Genomic DNA, 21,560 nt, shown 5'->3' with positions numbered 1-21,560 from the left:
AGATATAATATGACTAACAACATCAAAAATCGTTATTTGCCTCTCTATCGCTTTTGCATATTCGAGCGACAGAGACGCAGATAACCTAGCGATTTTTCGATATGTTATAAAAGCTAAAAAAAGGGTTCTTCTCTCATATATAAAGTAACTAGGTACCTAACAGCAACAGCAACATATTCAACATATCATAGCCTGAAATCGGCATTCCAAATTAATTTTGTGATCTTAGCTTAGGTACATCTGATATCACACTGACGCTGCCATAATATAAAATTGATAATATTTGCATTAATTTGACGTAAGTCGCAGAGCATCACACTCGCACTATTAAATAATTTCTCGCCAGAAGCACTGCGAATAATATTAAATCAAAATTAGATTTTAAAAGCTCAAATGCCGCTCAGCATAAATCCCTTTTCAAAGCACCGGGATGTTTACAACCGAATGAACTCAAAAAATTCGTCTTTACCAAACCAAACCGAACGAAGCACCTATTGTGCAGTAGGTTATAATAGGGTAATTTCCCGACCGGGACCTCTCCCCGCTCTGGCAACACCCTCCCAACGAGTCGGCAAAACAAAATTCCTGCTCCAGTCCGCGTCCGTAGCCCGCCGCGTCTCATCGCGTCCCTCGTTTGTATTATCGTGTAAAAAAAACAGCCAGTGTCTAAAAAAATATCGAAATTGTGAAGTGCCAGTGCTTTTAGGTTATAATCTGTGATAGTGATTGTCATTTTTCCCGCGCGGTAAGTTGACAGCTTGTTGTTTTTTTTTTTGTTCTTAATTGAAAGCTGTGTTTTCGTTTTTTTTGTCAAAATACGTTATTTTATCCTGTGTTTGTTAATTATTTAAATAGTCATAAATAAAATAAAAATAATGCTTTTTACTAAAAGCTCATTCTTACTTCAATACAAAATAAATGAAGGATTCAATACCGGTACAAAGGTAAATTTCGTGCATTTTTTTTAAATTATACTTTTTTTTTTGCACGAAATAAATATTAAATAAAAAATAAATTAATATTGTTTTAATGATTAATTTAACACGTCATGAAAACATCAAAATAAATGGCATAAAATACAAAAAAAATAACCCATTATTGTGTAATTTTGCTTGTTATTCTGTCTGCAACTGGTTTGGTAGTTTGGAGGGGAAAGCCATTATTGCCGAGCTTCGATTCTGTAACCCGCATCGTCTGTTTTATTTATTTTATTACAACGTCCTTGTACAATGTACATATACAATATGTACGTGTTTAAAAGTTTCGTGCAAAGAATTGATATCGCATTGTGGTTATAAATGCAAACCTTATTTTGATCCCGGAACCTACTTTATTTATACTCCGATATTAATTTTCATGCAGTGACTGTAACCTGTTTTGTGAGCCTAAATAAAATAAAAAAATACTTCTCAACAACAAATAAAAGATCTACAATGGTACCTACATAAATATAGTTGAAAATTTAAGTACAGTCGAAGGCAAAAATATCGATCCAGACAAATTATGGCTCAACTTTGGGAACATATATATATTTATGCCCTTGACTGTATGTACATTACAATATATTAATATTTACATAACACCAAATAAAATTAAATATATTAACCCTTAAATGCATGATTTTTTGTATAACTTTTTAATAAATTGAAATAGATGTGTCATGCTGTATAAAAGTAATAAATGTGATTTTGGATAGCTGCATATTGAGCCACGGACCATCAAATATACGATGCATATATACATCATTATGCATTTAAGGGTTAAAGGGCCGATTTCATTTTGGTGTCGATTTTATTTTCCGTTAGATTTGGATAAAATTTGGCTGGTTTGCAGTTTTTGTAGAGCTCCTCAATCTGGGCGGAATAAAAAAAAAGTAAAAATTCCGTTCAGTTACGAGAATAAGTAGGTACCATACGTTTTGGTAACAGAGAAAGAACGCCGTAGCTATTCTTTATTAAATTGACCAATTGAATACCCTGAATTATCCTACCGATCTGCAAATACATAAGTTTAACTTAAAACCGGCCAAGTGCGAGTCGGACTCGCCCACCGAGGGTTCCGTACTTTTTAGTATTGGTTATAGCGACCACAGAAATACATCATCTGTGAAAATTTCAACTGTCTAGCTATCACGGTTTATGAGATACAGCCTGGTGACAGACAGACAGACGGACAGCGAAGTCTTGTTAATAGGGTCCCGTTTTTACCCTTTGGGAACCCTAAAAAGAGCCTTGGTGTTTCGCGCTAGGTAGGGTCATCAAAACTTGTTCACAAAAAAAAAAAACAAAACGCAATGACTCGATTTTGATAAAACTTATCTAAGAACCATCGCTAGAAATTCTGCTTTCAAATAAAATAAAATAAACTGCATCCATATCGATTTACCCGTGTAAGAGATACGGTACACGGTGACATAAACAGGCACACACACATTGCGGTTAAACTTATAATACCCCTCTTCTTGCGTAGGGGTTAAAAAATATTCTTAGACTCGCGCACCGAGGGTTCCGTACATTACACAATTTAAACAATATATTTTTTATGTGAAACGTGAGTGAAAAGCAAATTGCGGTTTACGATTTATATCTCGTTCAAACCAATTTTTGGTGTAAGTTTGCATGGTAATGTACATCATATATTTTTTTTAGTTTTATCGTTCTCTTATTTTAGAAGTTACAGGGGGAGGGGACACATTTTACCACTTTGGAAGTGTCTCTCGCGCAAACTATTCAGTTTAGAAAAAAAAATGATATTAGAAACCTCAATATTATTTTTGAAGACCTATCCATAGATACCCCACAGGCCCACACGTATGGGTTTGATGAAAAAATTTTTTTTTTGAGTTTCAGTTCCAAGTATGGGGAACCCCCAAAATTTATTGTTTTTTTTTTCTATTTTTGTGTGAAAATCTTAATGCGGTTCACAGAATACATCTACTTACCAAGTTTCAACAGTATAGTTCTTATAGTTTCGGAAAAAAGTGGCTGTGACATACGGACGGACAGACAGACAGACAGACATGACGAATCCATAAGGGTTCCGTTTTTTGCCATTTGGCTACGGAACCCTAAACATGTATGATTATGCCTATGCAATACGCATACCTACATTACCTACTTCTGTATAATAAAAGATAAAAATCCACAATAACAATTGTCAGTTTATGACAATAAACGTTGTGAGTAAAATTGGCATTTATGTTCTGTGACCGTAACGGGTTGAAAGGACGACCTCAAAAGCTCATATTAGTACAATCAACACTTTAGTACTATGTCGCAATAACGAAATATTATGTCTGCACTTTAGGTGCGGTCAGCTGCAACAAAATATTATATTTGACCGAGCTTAATGAGGTCCTGAGTTAAATAAAGGATAAGCAGAAATGTCCAACTATCCGAACTAATTGGGACCGAGACTAGTTCGGATAATGTGGGTTTTTTTGGGACGACATCAAACAAAAACAATACTTTATTACATAAAAAAACCGACCAAGTTCGAGTCGGACTCGCGCACGAAGGGTTCCGTACCATAACGCCAAAAAAACGGCAAAAAGATCACGTTTGTTGTAGCCATACTTAAATATTTATTTTATTCTGTTTTTAATATTTGTTGTTATAGCGGCAACAGAAATACATCATCTGTGAAAATTTCAACTGTCTACCTATCACGGTTCATGAGATACAGCCTGGCGATAGACACGGACAGCGGAGTCTAGTAATAGGGTCCCGTTTTTACCCTTTGGGAACGGAACCCCAAAAGTCAGTTCATTATATTAAAATTTTACGTACAAATTAACTTTGAAATATAAAACTCCTGTAAAAAGTGTCAGATATTTTAGGGCTCTGGGTGCCTCTGCCTAGCCAAGTTGCCAATCGTTTGCGCTACGACTGCGAAACGCTATCTGTCTCTCTATCGCACTAATATAAGAGTGATAGAGAGAAAGCGTTTCATTGTCGTAGCGCAAACGATTGACATCTTGGCTAGGCACCCAGATGAACTAAGTCAGCGTTCGAATAAGTGAGGGTTCGGATTTTTTAAGGTCTATATTCGGGGTAGCTACTAGTTTTATATTATTATTTTTGCATTTTTATATAAAGTCGGTATTAATTTAAATACATTGGTAAATATCAATACCATGACTTGGATTTTGGAAGCGGTATTTATAAAAACCCTCGAAATAGCCCAATATTTTGAATTATTTTATGCTCTTTACGTAGGACTGAATCATGTATTTAGAAAACAATTTTGCATTATTAGATTGTCCCATTAAAAATGAAATAATAAACCAAAGAACAAAGAACGTAATAATACCGGTATTTTTGTATAGAGCAAATACCGTTTTCCGACCCCTGGCCCCAGTGCCGGCCTGAGTCCTTGATCAGGATAGAGCGAAATCGGGTTTTGGCGCCCTTCGTTGAAGCTTTTTACCCAAAAGCAAATCGAACCGATTTTGGGCCCGCGTCACACTAGCGTCTTTTAAAACTTATTTTTTTTCTCATTTGCCATTTTGGCGCCCCCCTTGCCATCCGGCACCTAGAGCGGCCGCTCCACACGCTCTACCCTAGATCCGGCCCTGCCTCCTGGCCCCGTAGCCAACACGCCAATCGCTAAAGGTAGCGATCGAAACGCGTCTGTCACTGTCGCACTAATATGGAAGAGTGATAGAGAGACACAAAGCCATCACAAAGCGTTTCGTTGTCGAAGCGATAGCGATTGTCACCTAGGCCGGCTGATCAATTCAATACTACATTTGCTTGAGATCTTAACGCACCATAAAATTAGAATAAATGTCAAAACAATAAAACTATCTTTAATATTAAATGTAATAAATCGTACAATATCTCGTCTCAGACTAATATGACATTCCAACAGCAACATTTAAAGTAGTACTTAATTTAGCGATAAAATAGCAAAACGTTCTCTTCTGACACTGATATCACAGATTATATAATACTATCTGATATTAACTAGCGACTAGCGAGATCATAGCGAGATCTACAGCTCTCAGAGCCACTGGATGTATCTATAATCGGGTAGGTATAGTTTGTCAAGGGACTGTCTCATTTCAAACATAGACAGAGAGAATCATACTATCTTTGTCTTCACTAGTACTAGCACCCAAAAGAGAAGGATGAGTATAGTTTTTTTTGTTCCTATTTACTGACAAGATTTGCTTGACCAACTATATATACAGGTAGGTGTATAGGTATAATTGTAATTGTATGTCACAATATGGGACCTGTCCTGAAATAAATACTGTTCATTCATTCATTCATATCCACTTATAAGTCTATGCAGCGGCCGTAATCCCCCTATCTTGGTAATAATGGTCGTAATCATAAATTTGTTCCCGGTTTTTATGACTTATTACCGAGGTTTTGGGTTTTTAGATGCCACGCCACGGTGAGATCGGGCATTAGCGAAATGCCGAGGAACGGGGGTTGGTGTTTTTATCGTTATTTGGTAAATTAGGGGCTCTGAAGTTTAATATATCTGGGCAAAATAACTTTGAAAAGTTTGATAAAATAGCTAAATTAATTATAAAAGAAAAATATGTTGCTTTTCATCAGAGAAGGATGCTTATCTACATGAAGCATAAGGACCCTTTTTGATGGAAAGTCACAATTATTTGATATATAATATTAATTAGTATATCGATTTTTCTTAATGCAGAGTAGTTATAATTACGATCTAAAAGATTAATCTATGTGTGCGTATTGTGCTAATGTATTTGTGCTTGACGCTCCAGCAATATTTATTTCAATACATAAGTACAATTTTTTTATATATGTACTTTTAATTGTATTTCCAAAGAAAAACAAAAAAAAAACACCGGCCAAGTGCGAGTCGGATTCGCGCACCGAGGGTTCCGTACTTTTTAGTATTTGTTGTGTTGTTGTTATAGCGGCAACAGAAATATATCATCTGTGAAAATTTCAACTGTCTAGCTATCACGGTTCATGAGATACAGCCTGATAGACAGACAGACGGACAGCGGAGTCTTAGTAATAGGGTCCCGTTTTTACCCTTTGGGTACGGAACCCTAAAAATACCTACCACTGATTTTTTCGAATTTTCTACTCGTTTTTAAATAAAATAAATTAGTAGGTACAAATCAGTATTTACCTATTCCCTAAATTATAATTTAAGCCAAGAATGCGTAATCATTTACTTCAAAAGAAACTCAAGTAAGTATTCAAGGATGTCAAATTCTAAAAATGCAATAAAAAGACATGGGAAGCACTAAACACCGTTCCTTTCCACTCAACCTAACGAGATTAGAGATTGACCAAAAAATAATCCGATTACCGAGGCTCTGAAGGTTTAGAATACATTTGGGCAACGAAACAAGGAGAATAAAAAAAAGAAACCCGACATTTAGTCCAAATCGTGGTGGATTACTTTTGAAAAGACGTTTTTTATGATGATTGAGGATTCTTTCTATTTTTGCTGTGATGAGAGATATAATTCGCCGGTTCGTCCGTGGTAACAAAAATATCCATTCTCTTTTTTGTGGTCTGGTAACTTTTTTTTTTTTATACCACGTCGGTGGCAATCAGGCATACGGCCCGCCTGATGGTAAGCAGTTACCGTAGCCTATGGACGCCTGCAACACCGGAGATATTACACGCGCGTTGCCGACCCTAACACTCCTCTCCCTCGTTAAACTCTGGCAACCTTACTTACCGGCAGGAACACAACACTATGAGTAGGGTCTAGTGTTATTTGGCTGCGGTTTTCTGTAAGGTGGAGGTACTTCCCCAGTTGGGCTCTGCTCTAGATCTGGAATGACATCCGCTGTCCTGTGCCCTACCACACAAAGCGAGATGTCATTCACAGTGCCCATACCTCTCTTTTGGACGTAGTTTAAGGACATATCCGAGTCCGGACGCAGTTTAAGGACATACCCGGGTCCAAACTCAGTAACTCAGTGAGGACCCTAAATCAAAATGTCAAATTAGTATTTTTACCAGGAATTTATCTGGTAATTTAACACCAGCGGCTGGAAGATAACAGATATGGACTTTTCTTGTAGATTTTTTATCATGAAACTTACCTATTGTTTGTTTATTGTTTATTAAGAAACAAACGGTTGTATACATTTACAATTAAGCAGAAATATATGATAATATTATTAAACCTACAGTTTCCTTAATTAAAGATACGATAGCTAATTATATTTATTAATACTTCTTCTTGTTGTTGTGCCATATCCTCAGCGGATGTCGGCGACCATCTTACGGAACTTGGTTCTATCCTACTAATACAACCAAGAAAAAAATACTAATACTAATACCAAGAAAAAATCTGAGCTGTTGCTAAATTTATTTATCCGGGTACAGTCGTACATCATGAACATTGAAATGTTAATAGTCAAAAGCTCATGAATACCTACCTACTATCAGAAGCAAAAGCTGTCTTACGCTGGTTAGTTACAAATCGTACGCAACCGTATTAATTCAAACGTTACTTTGCATACTCGTACTCATGTTAACTAGTAATGCACACTTCGTAATCATGCGTAAATGTAAACGGTCGATATACGTGGGAATGTCAATAAAGATACGCATATCGGAGGTTATAATCGATAGTATTTCTATTTACATATCGATAAGTACCTAAAGGCTTAGATTATGGATGGTATAGAAAGGATCGCAATCTCTTATGGCAGAATTGTTGTAAAAGTGACCGCGTTAAGCTTTAAATAATAGTTCCTAATCTCTCCGGTGGCGCTAGTTAGGCTCTGGGACATGAGTATAACATGAACCATATAAGGCAACAAATAACCCGACCAAATTACGTAGGTTGTTTTTGGTAGTATTTCGGTGTATGGTGGCGCCGCCTAATTACTGTTTTTTGATGGACACTTTTCATACAGAGATTTGGCTCCTTTATACAGTCTCCATGGCTTAGATGAATGACAGATGTTTTGATAGCAATAATTTATTTGTGAACGAAGCAGTAGTATAGTATTTTTCAAACTGGAAGGGTACGATGATAGAGTAGATGTAATCTCCATACGATTTATAACCTAAAAATATATCTTAAAAAAAAAGTAAAACCGACTTCAAAAAGGATAAAATAAACCGGCCAAGTGCGACACACGATTAAAACTAAAAATAAAAATATCAAAAGTTTATATATATATATATATACATATATGGATAAATGATATTTTTATTTGTATTTATTATTTTTATACGACCTGGTGAAGGTCGCGGGAATTCGGTGGTTGCGAGCGGCACAGGATCGGTCGGAGTGGCGAGCCTTGGGGGAGGCCTATGTCCAGCAGTGGATGTCTATCGGCTGACATGATGATGATGATGATGATATGATTTTGACCCATGTTCTTTCACTGATATGTGTTAAAATTGTTAAATAACAAACGAAACCGTCAACGCCATCTAGCCGAGAATAGGCCATAGATTGGTATTGGTGGGAGCGCCATCTGTGCGAGAATTAAATTTTCTTGATTTCCGAGGCACGTTTTTTCCTTAGACTATTCACCTTATACGGAGTTATATAGGTCTTTGGGTAACATACATACAAAAAAATTATAAAAAATCTAAAATAATAAATAACCTCCTCCTTTTTGGAAGTAGGTTAAAAATGCCAAATGTCGCAAAATTGTATTAAATTGACATATACCCATCCAGATTACTTTTTTTTTTTAAATCAATACTTCGAGCGTCGCGGCGTCATTGGTCAGATGGCAGTCGCTTTCGTGAAAACTATTAGTGCCTACACCAATTCTTGGGATTAGTTGCCAAGCGGACCCCAGGCTCCCATGAGCCGTGACAAAATGCCGGGATAACGCGAGGTAGATGATGACTTCGCGGCGTGTAAGACATTTTTCAAGTTACGAGACAAAGAAAGATAGGTATAATCTTGTTTCCCAACCAACTCATTTCAAGCGTAATCAATATGCAGAGGTTACTGATTAAACAATCAATCATACGTAACTGGCTTGATTGATTCCATTAATCAAAATCTATTCGATAAATTCATCGAATAAATAACATCTTAAAGTCAAAACGGATGGCACCCGTAGCTAAATTAATGTTGCGGTATTGCTGCTGCGGCGATCACGCCGGCGCTGTCACTGTCAATATATTGGTCGTTCTCAAGTAAAAGGTACCACATGGTCGCTTACCATAAGGGTGAAATTTGCTTGCATCTCTATACGAATAACCTGTCAGAGCGTCGTTGCGGTAAGCGACAATGCGGTATTTGTTACTTGAGAACGACACATATTTTATAAAACGCGTGTAGCTCGTTGCCGCTTTGCTGCCGCGATTAGAACATTCATAACGTTCAATCCACAGATTTAATATATACGCTAGATGACGCAAATACCACGATTTTTATTGAAACCAAGCGTGCCGACTTTTTCATACAAAATTTTGACATAATACAATTTTAAAATTACTTACCTGTGATCGGAAATATGTTCTTGCCTTTGGGTGCTCGCAATTTTTGGGCTGTTGCAGTTAATTATCATGCAACGAAGCATTTTTCAAGTTTTCACGGACGTCCGGCTGCAACAGCTGACGCGCGTGGACTGTAAAGAGCGACGGTCAACCTCGACGCTTGGTCGGGGTTCGGACACGCGAAGTAGATGCATTTGCGTCTTCTATTGTATATTTATCAGTACGGTTTTTACTCACTATTATTTTTAGACGCTTTTGGCTTATTTGGTCTTCTATGGTATATTTATTTCTGTGGTTCAATCCATCCCTCATTTTATCAAGGAAATTGAAAGTGACATTGCCTTTGTCAACGCCAGTAGCAACGCCGCAGCAGTAACTCTGCTGCAGTATTATCCGAATGTCACCTTTAATACTTACCGATATAGGTAGACAGAGGTGAGGTGGTACATAATTTGCGGTCACCCATCGCACTTTTTCTTAATGTAATTTAACCTTCTCGACGCCGTGTCAAACACAAAAGCTGTCACTCGGACGCCACACCACCGAAGTGTCAAAACTTAAATTAAACTTTATGCGAATGCACGTAGGTCTATGTTGCTCTGTGGTTTGTGATGGATTAATCGGTCTTTGGCGTTGGACCTACGCTGCCGATATATCCGTCATTGGCGTCCAAAAGGTTAAGAAGTATGTATTGCAAATTATTAATAAGACTATGGGGGGTCCAACAAGGCACAGTTTATTGGACAAGACCACATGCAGAGTTTTGAATATATTATATATGACATCTATCAACTATTTAACATGATGGACGCAAACGGAGGCACGTTTGACTTGTGTAAGTTTGGTTTTGTTTTTATATGTTCTTTATTTCAAAATAAACATACAATATACAAAATATGGTGTACACTAAACCAAACACTTACAAATCACGAATATAAAAATTACTTTCTCAGGCTAATATACACCTATAAAAGTTTATGGCGTACATATTTGGATATATAATACCTAAAATACAAATACCGAAATACCAAGTATTAAGTTACTTTGTTTAATATGAAAATATTTATTTAAAAGAAACTAACTATGATATAAAGGTATGAACTTACTTATTTGTAGTAAGTTCACTTACAACATTTAGGGATTCGTTTATGCACTATAAAAGCAATACAATAATTTTTACTCGCTGACGTGACGGTCTAATACATGACCATCTAAAATGGGTAAAGTGATAAACAAGTCAAACGTCCCCACGCGTGACCGTCGCCATACATGAGTATTTTGATGCGTTTTTTTTAATAGATAGAGTGATTCAAGAGGAAGGTTTATATGTATAATTTGTAAAGGTTTTGTGTACAATACTACCCGTGCGATGCTGGGGCGGGTCGCTAGTCTCCATATAGTTTAGAACCTATAACTGCCTAAAAACGCCATATCTTGCAAAATTGTATTGAAATGACACCTGTCACCCTACCTATCGAATTTAAAAAATACTATGCCAAGTTGTGTCAGCGTCTAAAGTGACATTTTGTACTTTGTTGTAGTATCACCATAGACATAGTATATACAAGTAGTAGACATGAAACCGAGCGACCAGGGGTAAGAGAAATACATATTCATATATTTGACAGTTTAATGTATGACAGCATAATCCTTTTACTCTTTCACTCTTATAAATTTCGATATTTCGCCATCGCCTCCTACCTATGCTGCCATAACCCGACCATGAAAAAATGCCCGGTCGGTGATAAGGACAAAGCATGGCACTATTTTCTCTTTCCAAATTCCAAATCATTTATTTGTTAAACATAGGTATGTACAACAGGTCTTAAATGTATAATATAGTATCACAATGTTTCGCCACATGGCACACAAATAGCTACAGAGCCGTAGCTTGAAATTATAAACTAGTCTTAATAAAATATACACAACACAACAAATTAAAAGGAAATGAAATCTCCTGAGTCAAACAAAAAAGCTTGAATAGAATAATATGCTTTACTTACAAGGAAATCATATAACATTTTTTTAAATTTCTTTAAATCATCAATTACCAAAATTTGTTTTGGTAGCTTATTATAAATTTTTGGTGCCATTCCAAAAAAGCTTTTTGCTAGTAACGCTGTTTTACACGATCTAGATTGTATTCTATTTTGATGGCGATAACTTATGAAATAGGAGAATTGGTCAGGGTTATACTTAACATATAATGCGACTTCATATATATAGAGACAGGGAAGCGTGAGAATATTTAGCTTAATAAAGTAGGGTTTACATGATTCCATGTTTTGTATACCGCATACTGATCGTAAACACTTTTTTGAGCTCTGAAAACTAATTCTCTATAGGATCCTCCTAATCCTCTTATAGGAATCGCAATAAGACTATCTTTCTCTATCAAAGAGTGTCAGGCCCTTTTTTTTTTATCCTATCTGGCTTTTACTCCCCGCAATTTTGCACGGGGTGAATTTGCCAATGTTGGTTTTTGACTTTCACACGTGAGGAGAATGTTCGGTAGTCTGGGAGGTGTGTCAGGCCCTTGTACTAGGCCAAGTTGTGTCAGCGTCTAAAGTGACATTTTGTACTTTGTTGTAGTGTCACAATACCACGGGAGCGGATATGTCAAATCATCAAATCAGTGAAAGTGACAACGCCTATTATGTCCACCGTTTTTGAGGTTAATCGCTTTACATATAGGCCGGGCAAATTGGTATGACAATAACAACACATTTAAGTATTTGAATAAATAAGTTCAAAAAATAATGTACGCCTTTTGTCTTTGCTATTTGAGCAATATTTCAAAACTTGCTTATATATATCGGTTTTATTTACGTTATGAACTGTTAAATGAAAAAAAAAACTGGCCAAGTGCTAGTTGGACTCGCGCACCGAGGGTTCCGTACTTTTTAGTATTTGTTGTTATAGCGGCAACAGAAATACATCATCTGTGAAAATTTCAACTGTCTAGCTATCACGGTTAATGAGATACAGCCTGGTGACAGACAGACGGACAGCGGAGTCTTAGTAATAGGGTCCCGTTTTTACCCTGTGGGTACGGAACCCTAAAAACAATAGATGCTTAAGTGACTGTACGTAAGAACGTTTTCACATTGTCTGGGGGCTTAGCCAATATGTATATATGGAAGGAAGAGTGATAGAAATACATTACCGTTTCGTTCGCTACGGCGCAAACGATTTGGCATCTTGGCTAGGGCCTCTGATCCGATATAGAAGGACAACTGCTACAGAGTGCCTTTGTGATAACAAATTCTTTTATTTTTGCATTAACATTTTCGTCAGCAATCATTTATTATTATTATTATTACGAGCCTATTGTGTCCCACTGCTGGGCAAAGGCCTCCCCCTCTTCTTCCACTCCTCCCGGTTTTGAGCTACATCTGGCTAGTCGCTCAAAAAGGAGTCCAAGTTATCCCGCCATCGCCGACGAGGTCTGCCGGATCCCCGGTTTGACTCATGGGGCACCCACTCTGTGGTTATTTTGGCCCACATGTCATTCGGCATGCGGCAGACATGACCAGCCCAGTCCCACTTTAACTTGGCCGCTTTCCGGGCTACATCTATTATTTGGGTTTTAGAGCACAGCGTGGTGTTCCGGATGCGATCCCCGAGTTTCACACCTAATATGCTGCGCTCCATACCTCTTTTTAAGTACCATGTCATTTATATTTATTCTTTTACTAAATGATTGTTGTTTGTTGTTGTTGTTGTTGTTGTTGTTGTTGTTTGTTACATCAACAATCATTTAGTAAAAGAATAAATATAAATGACATGGTACTTTCCTAATATATTTAACTTATTTGAGGTCGTATCAGACATTCGATGTCGGATCGGACAATATGAAAACGCTCTAAAAGGCGCGGGACTATTATTTATTCTGTGGCGCGGGACGCATCTAAACTTTTTATTCTCCATCAACTGTGCTAAGAAAATATTGTTAAAAAATACCAATAAGTGTTTTACAAAAACGCTTTCAAATAGGAAGATCTTAAAATGCTTTAAGAAATCTATTTCCTGCGCACTCATGCAAAAGTTCAATCAAAGTTTGAAAATAAATTCGTTGAGCGAATATTTCAAAGCACTATTTACCGGCTTTCGCCAACTAGCAGCGCCATCTGTGCAGTCTAGACAGGAAACACCGCAATCCAATTTGCCTATGCAGCTTTGAAATAACATTTGCACTTTCAACACAATGCCTTTTGATTTTATTTGTTGATAGGCACTTTGCGGTTTAGAGGGAGGAAAACGATGATATATATGATATAAGTTTGACTTTTTACATTTAAATTCACTTACATACATGACAATTTTCTCATAAAAGTTTATATAATTTTTTGCAATTTTTTATAATATTCTTTAAGTTCTACATCCATTTTAATTTTAATTTTAAAGCGAAAGTTCGTAATTTATGACCATCACTAATCTAATTTATAATTAAAATTCTGTTTCAGATACACTTCCTGTTTAATTTATTCGATATTACGTACATTATTTATTAATAAATCGTAGGCATATTTTTATTCATTTCCGATTGAGGTCTAATATTTCTTGATGTACCTATGTCACAATATCAACACGCTTTAGAAACGCTCTCAATTCCTTTCATATTTTTTTTTCGACTTGCTCAAAAACCCTTTATCTCGTGAACGCGTAGAGTTATCGAGTTGAAATTAAAACCATTAACTCAGGTCTACAGCCCCTTGAAGCTGTGAAAAAATTAAAATTCTAAGTTAATGTAAAAAAGAGATAAGGCAGTTTATGCCGCAAAAAACGTATATTTCAACACTCTCAAGGGAATCAAAATTTAAAAGGTCCTTCCCGTTGACCTAGAACTATGAAATTTGGCACGTAATATCGTCTTACACTAACAAACACAGGGAAAAATTAAAATCTCGGTGGGCGAGTCCGACTCGAACTTGGCCGGTTTTTTTAGCATTAGAAAAAGACGCGATCTTGACATGTCTGTTTATTGAAAAACACTTTAGAAAAATAAATCGCAGCAAATATATAACAATTATGAAGCTTATATGTTTATTCACATTATTTTGGTTACATATGTAATAGTAACTATTTTTTAAAGCCTTTTTAAATAAAAAGACACGTCAAGATCGTGTAGTCTTTTCTAATGCTAAAATAACTAGGTACTAACTAATATGTTTTGATATCGGAATCTAACAATAGCAGATTGTTAACCAAGGGATGAAAGACACTCATCACTGCCGAGGTAGTTTGGCGCTCGAACACAGTGAGGGCGCCAATACTCTGAGGGTGAAATGATGCCTTTCACCCGAGTTAAACACTCTACTTTTCATTTCAAATACGAGGAAAGTAAAATGCATGCATTTTGTAAAAACACGACTCCGTATAAGTTTTTATAGTATTTCTTGAGAGTACTTTTAATTAACAATTTAGGCAAAAGTATCGTTATTTATGGAATGGGGAGTCAAATATCAGAATAGAAATTGTATGACAAATCCATTTAAACTCAAATTTAAAGAAAAAATTAAAAGAATCGTACTTGGAACGTAAAATAAAAAACTCACTAAAAACTAAAAAACTAAACTACTTACGGTTCGGTTGCTGATGCGCGGACAACCAATGCAGGAAAAACGCATTTTGGTAAATATTTTCATTTACTGTCACAATAAGCCCATTATTAGAAATGCGTACCCTGTTCCAGAACGACGCTATTCGGTTTCTTATAATGGCATTTATATATTTATCATTCTACGCATATGAAGTCACGGACACAAGCTAGTTTAGTTTACGAGTGCTTAGCTGCTTAGTTCGAAATTCGCTACCCGTTTAATCCTTAACATCTAACGGGACCTAATCCTCCATAAACGTAGTTTCTCGCCATCTGCCACCCAGTCTGTACCGATAATATATGCAGATTGAATGCAGCACATCACTATTTGAACAGGTTATCGCATTTGTGCAGTGCTGCGGCTAGGGAGGGGAGTTTATCGATAGTAAACGGTTTAGTGTCGATAAATTCTCGTCAAGTCGCCATATTGAAATAGTCTGTATCAATAGTATATCGATCGTGGATTTAATAGTCAGTTTAGGTGGATATGGAGTCCTAGGTCTGGACTGTAATGTTACATAAGTAAGTTTATTTATCAATGTCTAGCAAACTTATTTTATAATATATTTTATAATATTTTATATTACTTGACTTTACTATGACTAACTGATAATAATGCTAAGATTCAATGTAAATTCACCTGCACGTACTTGTAAAGAGTTTTTGATCTAAAATCATTTGTGGTATTTTCTATAAAAAGGGACCTTATTGTCGATGGCGCTTACGCCATTATTACCGATGCTCCGATATAAATACAATGCCGCGCGATGCTGTGCGGCGTAAGCGGCATCGACAATAAGGTCCCTTTTCATAGAAAATGCCCCATTTTTTTAGTCTATTAATCGGGGTATTATGTATGTGTAGTATTAGGATTTTTTTTAATTTCTGCAAGGTATAAAATCGTGGTAGGTCTGATTCTAGTGTATTTCAAACTATGCCATAGCGTAAACATAGCGCAAAAATGAAGGGTTCCGAATCTGCGGTAGCCCTTTAGCATTCTCTCTTTCTCGCGAGTCTTGTTCTTATATCGATAACAAAGAGGATAGAGCGGTAGTGTCATAGTAAATTTTGCAACCACAGTAAATTCACTGCCATCTATCGACACACTATAAAACTAAAAATGAAGTTTTATAAAAATACGATAAAATGTATTTATATATGGATAAATGATTTTTTTTATTTGCATTAATTATTTTTATATGATTTTGACCCATGTTCTTTCACTGATATGCGTTAAAATAGTTAAATAACAAACGAAACCGTCAACGCCATCTATCCGAGAGTAGGCCAAAGGTAGTGGCGCCATCTGATCGAGAATCAAATTTTCTGGATTTTTGAAGCACGTTTTTTCCTTAGACTGTATCCATCTATTACGGAGTCTATCTATCTTTGTCGATAATAACAAGTTCGTCCCCTCCCTACGTCTAGAGAAGTATAATTAGCGAGGTGTTTTGTTTATCTAATCCGACGAGAGGCCAGTTACGATGCAAAGGGCTAATCAACTGGGCCTATTGGACTTGATTTATGTCTGTTTGTCTGTCCTACCTTATGACGAAAGGAGCCGACGTCACGAGACCGCTTCACCATACAAACGTAGTAGTCTCTATTTTCCTCTCTAGACATTATTTATAAACATTTTTACACAATCTGAATTATATTAAGCACCCCTCCTTCCTTTCATTTAATTTTTTTAGATTTTATTTATTAGTATGAGTTACAAGCTTTTAAAAATTTGATTTGTTTTTCGGTCATTTATTGCACCGTCTATAGAGGCTTTAAAGTAATACATATAAAGTTGGTCAAGCAAATCTTGTCAGTAGAAAAAGGCGCGAAATTCAGATTTTCTATGGAACGATATCCTTTCGCACCTACGTTTTTTAAATTTGTCGCCATTTGTCGCCTTTTTCTACTGACAAGATTTGCTTGACCAACTATATATACTTTATTTTATTGCTCAATACTCGTGAATTAATAATGCATAAATGATGTATATAATTCCTAAACGTATTATCTACCAGTTAAACCGATGAATTCTAGTAAAAACTTAAAATTATGACAACTAACGGTGCATGATCAATAATTTTTATATAAAAATATTGAATACAAACCACCTTTTAAACAGTTTAACCTCTGCACCTTTAATAAATAAAATAAACATTGAAATTTAACCCTTTCGCCGCCAAAGACGTCAACTGACGCGCGCGACAGCCCAATATCAACCTTCGTGCGTTCCGACAATAATCACGATGATGACGAATAAGATAAGATAATTTATTCCGCACGTAACATTCCGTACGCAATACACGGTCGTCGTGAACGCTGCTCGCACTATTAGTGCTTGAGAAAGGAGACCTAGGCTCTCCGAAACATGTCGCGCGAGTGACTAAAACAAGTGTGTCTAAACCGTAAAATGATTTAATAATTTATTCCATAACAATATAACTTACAAGCTACTAAAATAAATTACAATTTTATAAATAACATGCATATTATAGCTTAAACTAAAATATACAAGATAAAAACAATCAGTCTTATTAGTTTAGTCAGATTTAAAAACATATTGAAAAATAGTAGGTGACTTTTGGCGCTTGTACAATGGGCTGTGCTCTGAAGAATTGTTTGACATGATGCCAACGGCCGCTTTCTATCACCGCACCGCTCGCCGTCGGCAGGGTGTTCATCCTCACACCCTAGCACCTAAATGGTCGCGTACTGTGCGGTTTAAGAGGAATTTCCTCCCGCGGACGCTTCGGCTGTGGAATGAGCTCCCTGCCGAGGTTTTCCCGAGGGGCTACAGTATGGGGTTCTTCAAAGGAGTGTACAGGTTTTTAAAGGGTCGGCATTGCGCATGTATTATCTCTGATATTTCAGGCGTCCATAGGCTACGGTGACTGCTTTCCATCAGGCGGGCGGTATGCTTGTTTGCCACGTGGTATAAAAAAAAGTAGGTGCGGCGTTCGACTGGTTAATAAATAAAATAAACATTGAAATTTAAGTTATTCATCGTTTCTTCACACTATCACCGAATATCGTTAAAACAAATACCTATAGTTTTACATAGAAATTGACAGATTATGGTTGATAGTTGATAGTAAACTTTAACTGCGCGAGAAAGCTTAGACATATCTTTTGACGACTATAAATATCTGACCAAAGATAAGTCAATAATAAAGACTGTTTAAGAGCCATCCCACACTAGCGTCTCCCGAGCGTCGACGACGGCGTCTAGGCCGCTCCAAACTACGCGGCGCGAACCCGCGAACGCGAGTGTGTAGTCGATTTCGCTGATTAGCTAACTAGACTCCACACTCGCGTTTGTGCCTTCGCACGTGAGTGTGGACGGCCCTTCTAGTCAACATTATTGGTTCCTCTACACGATGGCCCAGCGTAGCCCAGTCCAAGGGACACATTTATGCGTCATAGGGAGCAAGTGATATTGCTATCTCATTCCACCGCATAGCTGCGTCCCTTAGACTGGCCTACGCTGGGCCATCGTGTAGAAGAGCCATATGGCTGCTGCTCGACGCAACGTTGGCGCAACTGCGCAGCGATGCCATTTTCCATAGCGCTGACTTAACGCCGACGCTCAAAAGACTAAGTATGGGGTGGCCCTAACTGAGGCGATAGATAAGTTGCCAATCGTTTACGCTCCGTAGCGTAACGCAGTCATCTCTCTCTATCACTCTTCCATATTAGTGCGACAGAGACATTCGCTACACACCCTGTTACCGACTGGTTGAGGCTTGCATCTGATTTATATTATATTTAGTAAGTAAAAATGTAGGTAACATATATTATGAACTAGTTTTAGGAATACAATTTAGATACTTTCCACTAAAAAACGACTAATTTAGTATATAACCGGCCAATTTGAGTTTTAGTAACACAACATAACTCGAATTGGACCGTAAGCGTCTTTGTCCGTGGACAGATCTCCGGGTGACATATTTGTGTCTAAAACAATTTGTATGGAAGCTACCAATCTCTATTATTCACTTGTCTCTGGGTCAAACATTTTCGTAAAACAATGTTAACTTTATCTGATCTCGATAGAGCTGATATTACGTTCAAGGTATCTTTAGAGCTGTTAATACCCTAACTGAATATTATAGTCTAAATAGAATAGTTATGTGACACTAACTCTATCAAATGGTCGAATCTCATTAGTCTATACATCTCGCTCGCACTAATATGTCAGTACGAGCGAGATGCATAGAAAGTAAGTTACGTTTAGGCTAGCGTTTAAGCCAGTGCCAAACTGGTGGTAGCCCATAGACATAGTATATAAAATTAGTTATAGACGCGCCACCGAGCGACCGGGGGTAAGAGAAAGAATATTCATATACAATTTGGGCAGCATACGATTTTTTCTCTTTCACTCTTATAAATTTCGGTATTTCGCGATCGCCTCCTACCTATGATGCCACCCGGTCGGTGATAAGGACAAAGCATGGCACTATTTTATGGCTCTTATAGGAATCGCAATAAGACTTTCTTTCTCTATCAAAGAGTGTCAGGCCCTCAGGCCCTTGTGGTAGCCACATAGGTGGATAGTAGGAGCTATTCTTAGTATCAACAAAGATAGATATAACTCCGTACGTAAGTTACTCTATGGTATCAAGGATCAAGGATTACAAGAGTGTTTAAAGTAAAAGTGAACAGGCAGCTTTAAGAGGAAAGGGAGTACTATTAGTTATTCTGTGGAAAGGGGACGGCCGCATTTCCATACAAACGTAGTCCCCATTTTCCGCTCTGGGTATTTACATTATGGAATATAACTCCGGGCTCCGACATGGCTGAATTTATCGGAAGCGCCTTTCCGATATCGGATGTCGGAAGGCGCCTATAAAAAAACGGTTGCAGGAGAGTGCTATTGTCATTAAGTCCGCTTTTTTTGCGTTATGTATCATTTTTTAGTAATAATGATTTATTAAATGCACAAATAAATACAGAGAAACACATATATCTCATATCGCCGTTATACTTACTCAACCTCGTATCTGCAACACTCATTTGATGACAAAAACACCCGTATTCCGAATGAAAGAAAAGCGACATTTCCATCTAATGATTGTTGCAGATATGAGGTTCAGTAAGTAAAGACGATATTTTACTTCCTTCCGACATCCGATCGGATCGGACAATGTGAAAACGCTCTAAGCATTAAACAAGGATTCCCACACTTCTGGTAAGCCTATATAGACATATATAGCGATAGCTTAGTTGATAGCAGCGGTGTTCCAAATGGTCGCAAGTTCGAGTCTTGCCTGAGGCTTATAATTTTTTATTTTTTTCCTTTAATATTAAAACAATCAGGAGCAGTACAAACTTAAAAATTCTTAAAATATTAGTAAAAAAACCGCACGAAGGGTTCCGTACCATTACGCAAAAAACGGCAAGAAAAATCACGATTGTTGTATGGGAGCCCCACTTAAATATTTCTTTTATTCTGTTTTTAGCATTTGTTGTTATAGCGGCAACAGAAATACATCATCTGTGAAAATTTCAACTGTCTAGCTATCACGGTTCATGAGATACAGCCTGGTGACAGACGGACAGACAGACAGACAGCGGAGTCTTAGTAATAGTGTCCCGTTTTTACCCTTTGGGTACGGAACCCTAAAAACTTCCCTCTATGCGACAGAGAACCATTTATTTTTGACTAGTTAGAGATTCTTTATTATTTGATTAATAGCATACTTTAGTGTCCCACGGTTCTATAAGGTTGACCCTAACTTTGTGCTTTTCTTCCATTTAAAACTCTATAACGACTTTGCTTCTGCTGACCATACATATTTAAATAGGCTTCAAGCATAAGCCTTTTAAAAAGTGAGATGTCACGTATATGTGCTATTCAGCTAAACCCGACTTTCAAAAACGCTTTTAAGTCCCAAGTTTAGAATTTGTATTGAACATTTACCAATTAACATTGCTAATTTAAATCTTATTGCGTCGATTTATGGTTGGTTTTTGATATATATTTTGTATACTGGCAACACTGAAAGCCGTGACGTTTATCTTTAAATATGGCGCGGGAGTACGGATTAACGCAAAACCCTTCGACCGCGAAAGATGTCAAGCGCGCGCGGCTGCAGTCGATTATCAACCTTCGTGCATGCTGACAAGGTTCAAGGTGACGCGCCGCGCATGATAGGCGCCACGGCGCGGTCTTCACATTGGATGCGGATCTGTGCGAGCAGGAACATCGATACATACGCGTATAGCTGTCTCGGTCGCTCACCGGAGCGGCGTGCGGATCCATATTGTATGTGTGATAGCCGCGTTAAGGCAGACAAATAAGATGGAGATTTAGTTGCTGAAAAGGTAAACTATTGTAAGAGTCACACGAACCGGCCGCCAAAAAGCCGCTCCCATGCAATCGTAGTTACGCTCTCATTTTAAATTTTCGTTCGATTTCTGTGAAATTTTCCTGGAATTTCAGATAAATTATCCAACGTTTTGGAAACATCGGGGTCATTCCAAAGTGACGGGTGGGACATTTTTACTCCTTTTTTAACTACACTGAT

At 37.2% G+C, this 21,560-nt stretch overlaps 1 protein-coding gene across 2 annotated transcripts in view; it reads left to right on the top strand.

Moving 5' to 3' along the window:
• Positions 1-483: 483 nt before the first annotated feature.
• LOC134752113 (protein slit) overlaps positions 484-21,560 on the top strand; it is a 197,640-nt gene continuing 176,563 nt past the window's right edge. For both annotated transcript variants that reach the window (XM_063687682.1, XM_063687681.1), the window contains exon 1: positions 484-745. The gene's annotated coding sequence lies outside the window, so the exon portion shown is untranslated. The remainder of the gene's footprint in view (positions 746-21,560) is intronic.

This window comes from Cydia strobilella, chromosome 24 (genome assembly GCF_947568885.1).
Source record: "Cydia strobilella chromosome 24, ilCydStro3.1, whole genome shotgun sequence".
In the NCBI taxonomy this organism is placed as follows: Eukaryota; Metazoa; Arthropoda; class Insecta; order Lepidoptera; family Tortricidae; genus Cydia; species Cydia strobilella.
Note: the sequence above shows the minus strand (reverse complement) of the source record. Positions and strands in the feature narration are given on the sequence as shown.